Below are 7,316 nucleotides of genomic sequence, written 5' to 3'. Positions count from 1 at the left end.
CCATATACAGCGATTGCTGGAAGGCCTATAATACAGAACAGCTGGAGGCGGCAGGCTTCCAGCACGCTCAAGTTAATCATAGGTTTAACTTTGTGGACCCCACAACAGGGGTGCACACCCAGAACATTGAGCGCATGTGGGGGGCGGCGAAATGGCGCAATAAACGCCACCGGGGTACTGCCAGACATTTGCTGGAAGGCTATCTACAAGAATTTATGTGGAGAAAGAGCATAGGTATGAACCAAACTTTTGAGCGTATTTTACACGCCTTAACATTTTTAGAGAAAGATGACTGAAAAACTATGGACTTTAAACTTGTAAAGCTGTTTTTTTTACGCTACTGTTTGTTTGCATTTCAATGTTATCTATTTTTTATTCAAGTAAATTACTGCCTTTTATTCAAACTTGTCTTTACTGAGTCAGTTGAGTGATTTTGCATGTATGAGTGAATTTGCACACACACCTGAATTAGGCCCATTTCCTGCTCTCACCCCCAAAAAAGTAGTTAGATTCCCTGGCATCTTAAGCAGTGTTCACCCATAATGTTGCACCCCTTAGCCATATTTTGTCCCTGTAATTAATCATGTATCACCCCCTTAGCCGTATTGGGTCCCTGTAATAGTTCATGAATCACCCCTAGCTGTATTGGGTCCCTGTAATTTTTTGCTAAATGTACATTTGGCTCAAATCATTTGCTGACACCTCTCACACTGCTTATGTGTGACAGAGGATCACAGCAATCTCATTTTAGTATATCACCCCTTGCCTTATAGTGCCCCTGTAATTATTGTCCTGCAATTATTGCCCCCCTCAAAATTACACCTGCTGTCACCTCTCACACTGTTTCTGTGTGACAGAGGTTCACAGAAATGTGATTCCATCATCATTTTAGGCCAGTTAACATTGAAATCGCGGTCATCGCGGGCATCTCGGGCATTGAGCTGTGTAATGTACACCACAATGCCTGGGATGCCCGCGATGGCTGCGATTTCATGCACTTTTAGCACTAGTAAAGTAACATTGAAATCGCGGTCATCGCGGGCATCGAGCTGTGCATTGTACACCTCAATGCCCGCGATGACCGCGATTTCATCCAGTAATGTCACTCAAACTGAAAAAATGCATGTAGGGAAGGCAGGAAGTGTCCCAGCATGCATTTCACTCACTACAGAGCGCGCATTAGCTTCCACACCCTGCCCCTGAGCACATGTAAGTGGCCTGTGGCGTTTTTGGATAAATTTTGGGGGGGGGGAGAGGGAGGGGGGGAGAGGGGGGGAGGGGGGGAGAGGGGGGGGGAGAGGTAAACGCGTCCCCTCGCGGGCTTCACAGGTGTCCGCTTTTCGCCACGGACACCTGTGAAGCCCGCGAGGGGACGCGTATAACTGTGAAGGTATCCGCGTCCCCTCGCGGGGCTCGCTGCGCTCGCCACGCTTCGGGCTCGGTGGCTCGCTGCGCTCGCCACACTATTCTATTCTCAACTCCACGCCGACGTGGATAGTAGGGCATGAAAAGGTCGGAGGACGCGTACCGCCGCCCCTCGCGGGGCTCGCTGCGCTCGCCACGCTTCGGGTGCGCGTGGATAGTGGGGGTGGTACCCTGGGAAAAAAAGGCATTTGGGTTACATTTACAAATTAATTAGAAGAACAATTTAAGCACGACTTACCTTATTCTGGAGATAATGGTGTATAGTTTTTTTTTATTGCATGATGGTCCCAGCAAAAGTTGTAAAATAGAAAACTGTTGACTGACAGTACATAAACCAATCAGAGTGGCTTATTTTGAATGACAATTGCATCAACCAATCAGATGATCTCAATTCTAAACTAATTTGCATAAGCGCTTTATTTGCTCTCCATAACTTACTGAGGTCTTTCCTAACCCTAGTTTAATTGAACACCTGCAGAACCAGCCACAGATAGTTGATAAAAAGAGCATTCTTGACCAATTGTCTTGCTGGTTGAAGACTATTGCATGATGGTCCCAGCAAAAGTTGTAAAATAGAAAACTGTTGACTGACAGTACATAAACCAATCATAATGGCTTATTTTACATGACAATTGCATCAACCAATCAGATGGTCTCAATTCTAAACTAATTTGCATAAGGGCTTTCTTTACTCTCCATAACTTACTGAGGTCCTTCCTAACCCTAGTTTAATTGAACACCTTCAGAACCAGCCACAGATAGTGGATAATAAGAGCATTCTTGACCAATTGTCTTGCTGGTTGAAGACTATTGCATGATGGTCCCAGCAAAAGTTGTAAAATAGAAAACTGTTCACTGACATTACATAAATTAATCAGAATGGCTTATTTTGCATGACAATTGTATCAACCAATCAGATGGCCTCAATTCTAAACTAATTTGCATAAGGGCTTTTTTTACTCTCCATAACTTACTGAGGTCCTTCCTGCCCCTAGTTTAATTGAACACCTGCAGAACAAGCCACAGCTGGTTAATAAAAAGAGCATTCTTGACCTATTGTCTTGCTGGTTGAAGACTATTGCATGATGGTCCCAGCAAAAGTTGTAAAATAGAAAACTGTCGACTGACATTACATAAACCAATCAGAATGGCTTATTTTGAATGACAATTGTATCAACCAATCAGATGGTCTCAATTCTAAACTAATTTGCATAAGGGCTTTATTTACTCTCCATAATTTACTGAGGTCCTTCCTAACCCTAGTTTTATTGAACACCTGCAGAACAAGCCACAGATAGTTGATAACAAGAGCATTCTTGACCAATTGTCTTGCTGGTTGAAGACTATTGCATGATGGTCCCAGCAAAAGTTGTAAAATAGAAAACTGTTGACTGACAGTACATAAACCAATCAGAATGGCTTATTTTGAATGACAATTGTATCAACCAATCAGATGGCCTCAATTCTAAACTAATTTGCATAAGGGCTTTTTTTACTCTCCATAACTTACTGAGGTCCTTCCTAACCCTAGTTTTATTGAACACCTGCAGAACAAGCCACAGATAGTTGATAACAAGAGCATTCTTGACCAATTGTCTTGCTGGTTGAAGACTATTGCATGATGGTCCCAGCAAAAGTTGTAAAATAGAAAACTGTTGACTGACATTATATAAACCAATCAGAATGGCTTATTTTAAATGACAATTGTATCAACCAATCAGATGGCCTCAATTCGCTTCTCGGCCTTTTGGCTAAGATCAAGTGTAGTATCTGTTCTTATCAGTGGGTATGGACTGGCCTCTGGCAGAGAATAGAGAAAGGTGGGACTGAGTAGCTGCTCTGATGGGCGGAGGGTGTGGGACCCCTCTGTTTTTTCCCGGGAGTAGTGAAAAGTCTCACTAAGTATCTTCACCTCTGCCAGTGGTAGGAGGCTCCGTAAACCCACTGGTAGGAGGGGGGGGAGAAACACTGGGCTTAGTAGTTTGACTCTCTTGACGGGGTTCGTAGCCCCCGAAGGATGAGTCAGCGAAAGGCTCAGTCTAGTATCCATTCCCAGGGAGCGGAGAAAAGCTGAGACTGAGTAGATTGGTCCAGGTTGGCTAACCACCAGCCTGGGCACAGCGAAAAGCTCAGCCTAGTATCTTAACCCTGGGAGCGGAGAAACACTGGGACTGAGTAGATTGCTCTTCCGAGGGGGGTGCAGCCCCTAAGGGAGTATTTCGAAAGGCTCAGTGGAGTACCCATTCCCATGCCAGGGGCTGGAAAGTGCCTGCTGCTGAGACGGAGAAACACTTGGTCGGACGCTGACTGGCTGGCTGCTTGGAGTCCGAGGCTGCACTGTGCCCCCGGGGAAACTCGGGGGTGCCGAACATGCACGGGTGATCCCAAAATCACCATGCACTAGTAAGCACTAGCACTGCGCACTTCCCCTCTAGGTTAGCGCTTCACGTCCTTACCTCGTCCTTTTGGATGGGGTAGGACAATTTTTCACACCCCCCACCCTGGCCTTCTGGCTAGGGACTTCTTTATTTATTTTTTTTTTTTTTTCCTTCTCACGTTCGTCACTTCACGTTTTCTTTTTTTTTGTAGTTTGTCACGTTTTTTTGGGTTGTGTGGTCGTCCCTTACGGGCCTTCCATTTCCCCAATGTGCCGAAGCTCTCGCCTTTTGGGGAGAGCTTCGTGCCCCCCCGAGGACGACCCCGAGCCGCAAGGCGGAGGGAAGTCCACAGCGGGTCTCTCCAAACCACGGGGTGCGGAGGACCCACCGTCCTAACCCTTTCGGGGGTTGAGGAATGAGGGTCTCTCTAAGCTTCGGCGAAGAGGACCCACCGTTCCCTATTTTCCCCTCGTCGGCCTTATGGCTGAGAGGGGTTAGGGGAAAAACGGGGCCCGTCTCCTTCGGGAGATAAGCCCACTCGATCGCACGGCCGCTTTTGCACGTGTTTAGGCACAGCACTGGTGGTAGGGAGCACACCTCGGGCTCCTGAGTTTCTTTAAACTCATCTTGCTGGTTGAAGACTATTGCATGATGGTCCCAGCAAAAGTTGTAAAATAGAAAACTGTTGACTGACAGTACATAAACCAATCAGAGTGGCTTATTTTGAATGACAATTGCATCAACCAATCAGATGATCTCAATTCTAAACTAATTTGCATAAGCGCTTTATTTGCTCTCCATAACTTACTGAGGTCTTTCCTAACCCTAGTTTAATTGAACACCTGCAGAACCAGCCACAGATAGTTGATAACAAGAGCATTCTTGACCAATTGCCTTGCTGGTTGAAGACTATTGCATGATGGTCCCAGCAAAAGTTGTAAAATAGAAAACTGTTGACTGACAGTACATAAACCAATCAGAATGGCTTATTTTGAATGACAATTGCATCAACCAATCAGGTGATCTCAATTCTAAACTAATTTGCATAATGGCTTTATGTGCTCTCCATAACATACTGAGGTCCATCCTAACCCTAGTTTAATTGAACACCTGCAGAACCAGCCACAGATAGTTGATAAAAAGAGCATTCTTGAACAATTGTCTTGCTGGTTGAAGACTATTGCATGATGGTCCGAGCAAAAGTTGTGAAATAGAAAACTGTTGACTGACATTATATAAACCAATCAGAATGGCTTATTTTGAATGACAATTGTATAAACCAATCAGATGGTCTCAATTCTAAACTAATTTGCATAAGGGCTTTATTTACTCTCCATAACTTACTGAGGTCCTTCCTAACCCTAGTTTAATTGAACACCTGCAGAACCAGCCACAGAGAGTTAATAACAAGAGCATACTTGACCAATTGTCTTGTTGGTTGAAAACTATTGCATGATGGTCCCAGCAAAAGTTGTAAAATAGAAAACTGTTCACTGACATTACATAAATTAATCAGAATGGCTTATTTTGAATGACAATTGTATCAACCAATCAGATGGCCTCAATTCTAAACTAATTTGCATAAGGGCTTTTTTTACTCTCCATAACTTACTGAGGTCCTTCCTGCCCCTAGTTTAATTGAACACCTGCAGAACAAGCCACAGATAGTTGATAACAAGAGCATTCTTGACCAATTGTCTTGCTGGTTGAAGACTATTGCATGATGGTCCCAGCAAAAGTTGTAAAATAGAAAACTGTTGACTGACAGTACATAAACCAATCAGAATGGCTTATTTTGAATGACAATTGTATCAACCAATCAGATGGCCTCAATTCTAAACTAATTTGCATAAGGGCTTTTTTTACTCTCCATAACTTACTGAGGTCCTTCCTGCCCCTAGTTTAATTGAACACCTGCAGAACAGGCCACAGATAGTTGATAACAAGAGCATTCTTGACCAATTGTCTTGCTGGTTGAAGACTATTGCATGATGGTCCCAGCAAAAGTTGTAAAATAGAAAACTGTTGACTGACAGTACATAAACCAATCAGAGTGGCTTATTTTGAATGACAATTGCATTAACCAATCAGATGATCTCAATTCTAAACTAATTTGCATAAGGGCTTTATTTACTCTCCATAACTTACTGAGGTCCTTCCTAACCCTAGTTTAATTGAACACCTGCAGAACCAGCCACAGCTGGTTAATAAAAAGAGCATTCTTGACCTATTGTCTTGCTGGATTAAGACTATTGCATGATGGTCCCAGCAAAAGTTGTAAAATAGAAAACTGTCGACTGACATTACATAAATTAATCAGAATGGCTTATTTTGAATGACAATTGTATCAACCAATCAGATGGTCTCAATTCTAAACTAATTTGCATAAGGGCTTTTTTTACTCTCCATAACTTACTGAGGTCCTTCCTGCCCCTAGTTTAATTGAACACCTGCAGAACAAGCCACAGATAGTTGATAACAAGAGCATTCTTGACCAATTGTCTTGCTGGTTGAAGACTATTGCATGATGGTCCCAGCAAAAGTTGTAAAATAGAAAACTGTTGACTGACAGTACATAAACCAATCAGAATGGCTTATTTTGAATGACAATTGTATCAACCAATCAGATGGCCTCAATTCTAAACTAATTTGCATAAGGGCTTTTTTTACTCTCCATAACTTACTGAGGTCCTTCCTGCCCCTAGTTTAATTGAACACCTGCAGAACAGGCCACAGATAGTTGATAAAAAGAGCATTCTTGACCAATTGTCTTGCTGGTTGAAGACTATTGCATGATGGTCCCAGCAAAAGTTGTAAAATAGAAAACTGTTGACTGACATTACATAAACCAATCAGAATGGCTTATTTTGAATGACAATTGTATCAACCAATCAGATGGCCTCAATTCTAAACTAATTTGCATAAGGGCTTTTTTACTCTCCATAACTTACTGAGGTCCTTCCTAACCCTAGTTTAATTGAACACCTGCAGAGCCAGCCACAGATAGTTGATAACAAGAGCATTCTTGACCAATTGTCTTGCTGGTTGAAGACTATTGCATGATGGTCCGAGCAAAAGTTGTAAAATAGAAAACTGTTGACTGACATTACATAAACCAATCAGAATGGCTTATTTTGAATGACAATTGTATCAACCAATCAGATGGTCTCAATTCTAAACTAATTTGCATAAGGGCTTTATTTACTCTCCATAACTTACTGAGGTCCTTCCTAACCCTAGTTTAATTGAACACCTGCTGAACCAGCCACAGATAGTTGATAACAAGAGCATTCTTGACCAATTGTCTTGCTGGTTGAAGACTATTGTATGATGGTCCCAGCAAAAGTTGTAAAATAGAAAACTGTTGACTGACAGTACATAAACCAATCAGAATGGCTTATTTTGAATGACAATTGCATCAACCAATCAGATGATCTCAATTCTAAACTAATTTGCATAATGGATTTATTTGCTCTCCATAACTTACTGAGGTCCATCCTAACCCTAGTTTAA

General features: G+C 42.6%; 1 pseudogene; it reads left to right on the top strand.

Annotated features, from left to right (window-relative positions):
* The first annotated feature begins 3,156 nt into the window (after positions 1–3,156).
* Positions 3,157–3,364, top strand: LOC146076285 (U2 spliceosomal RNA; annotated as a pseudogene).
* The last annotated feature ends 3,952 nt before the right edge of the window (positions 3,365–7,316 follow it).

The sequence above is a fragment of the Crinia signifera genome, chromosome 4 (assembly GCF_055691185.1).
Source record: "Crinia signifera chromosome 4, ASM5569118v1, whole genome shotgun sequence".
In the NCBI taxonomy this organism is placed as follows: domain Eukaryota; kingdom Metazoa; phylum Chordata; class Amphibia; order Anura; family Myobatrachidae; genus Crinia; species Crinia signifera.
This window is presented reverse-complemented; position numbering and strand designations above follow the sequence as displayed.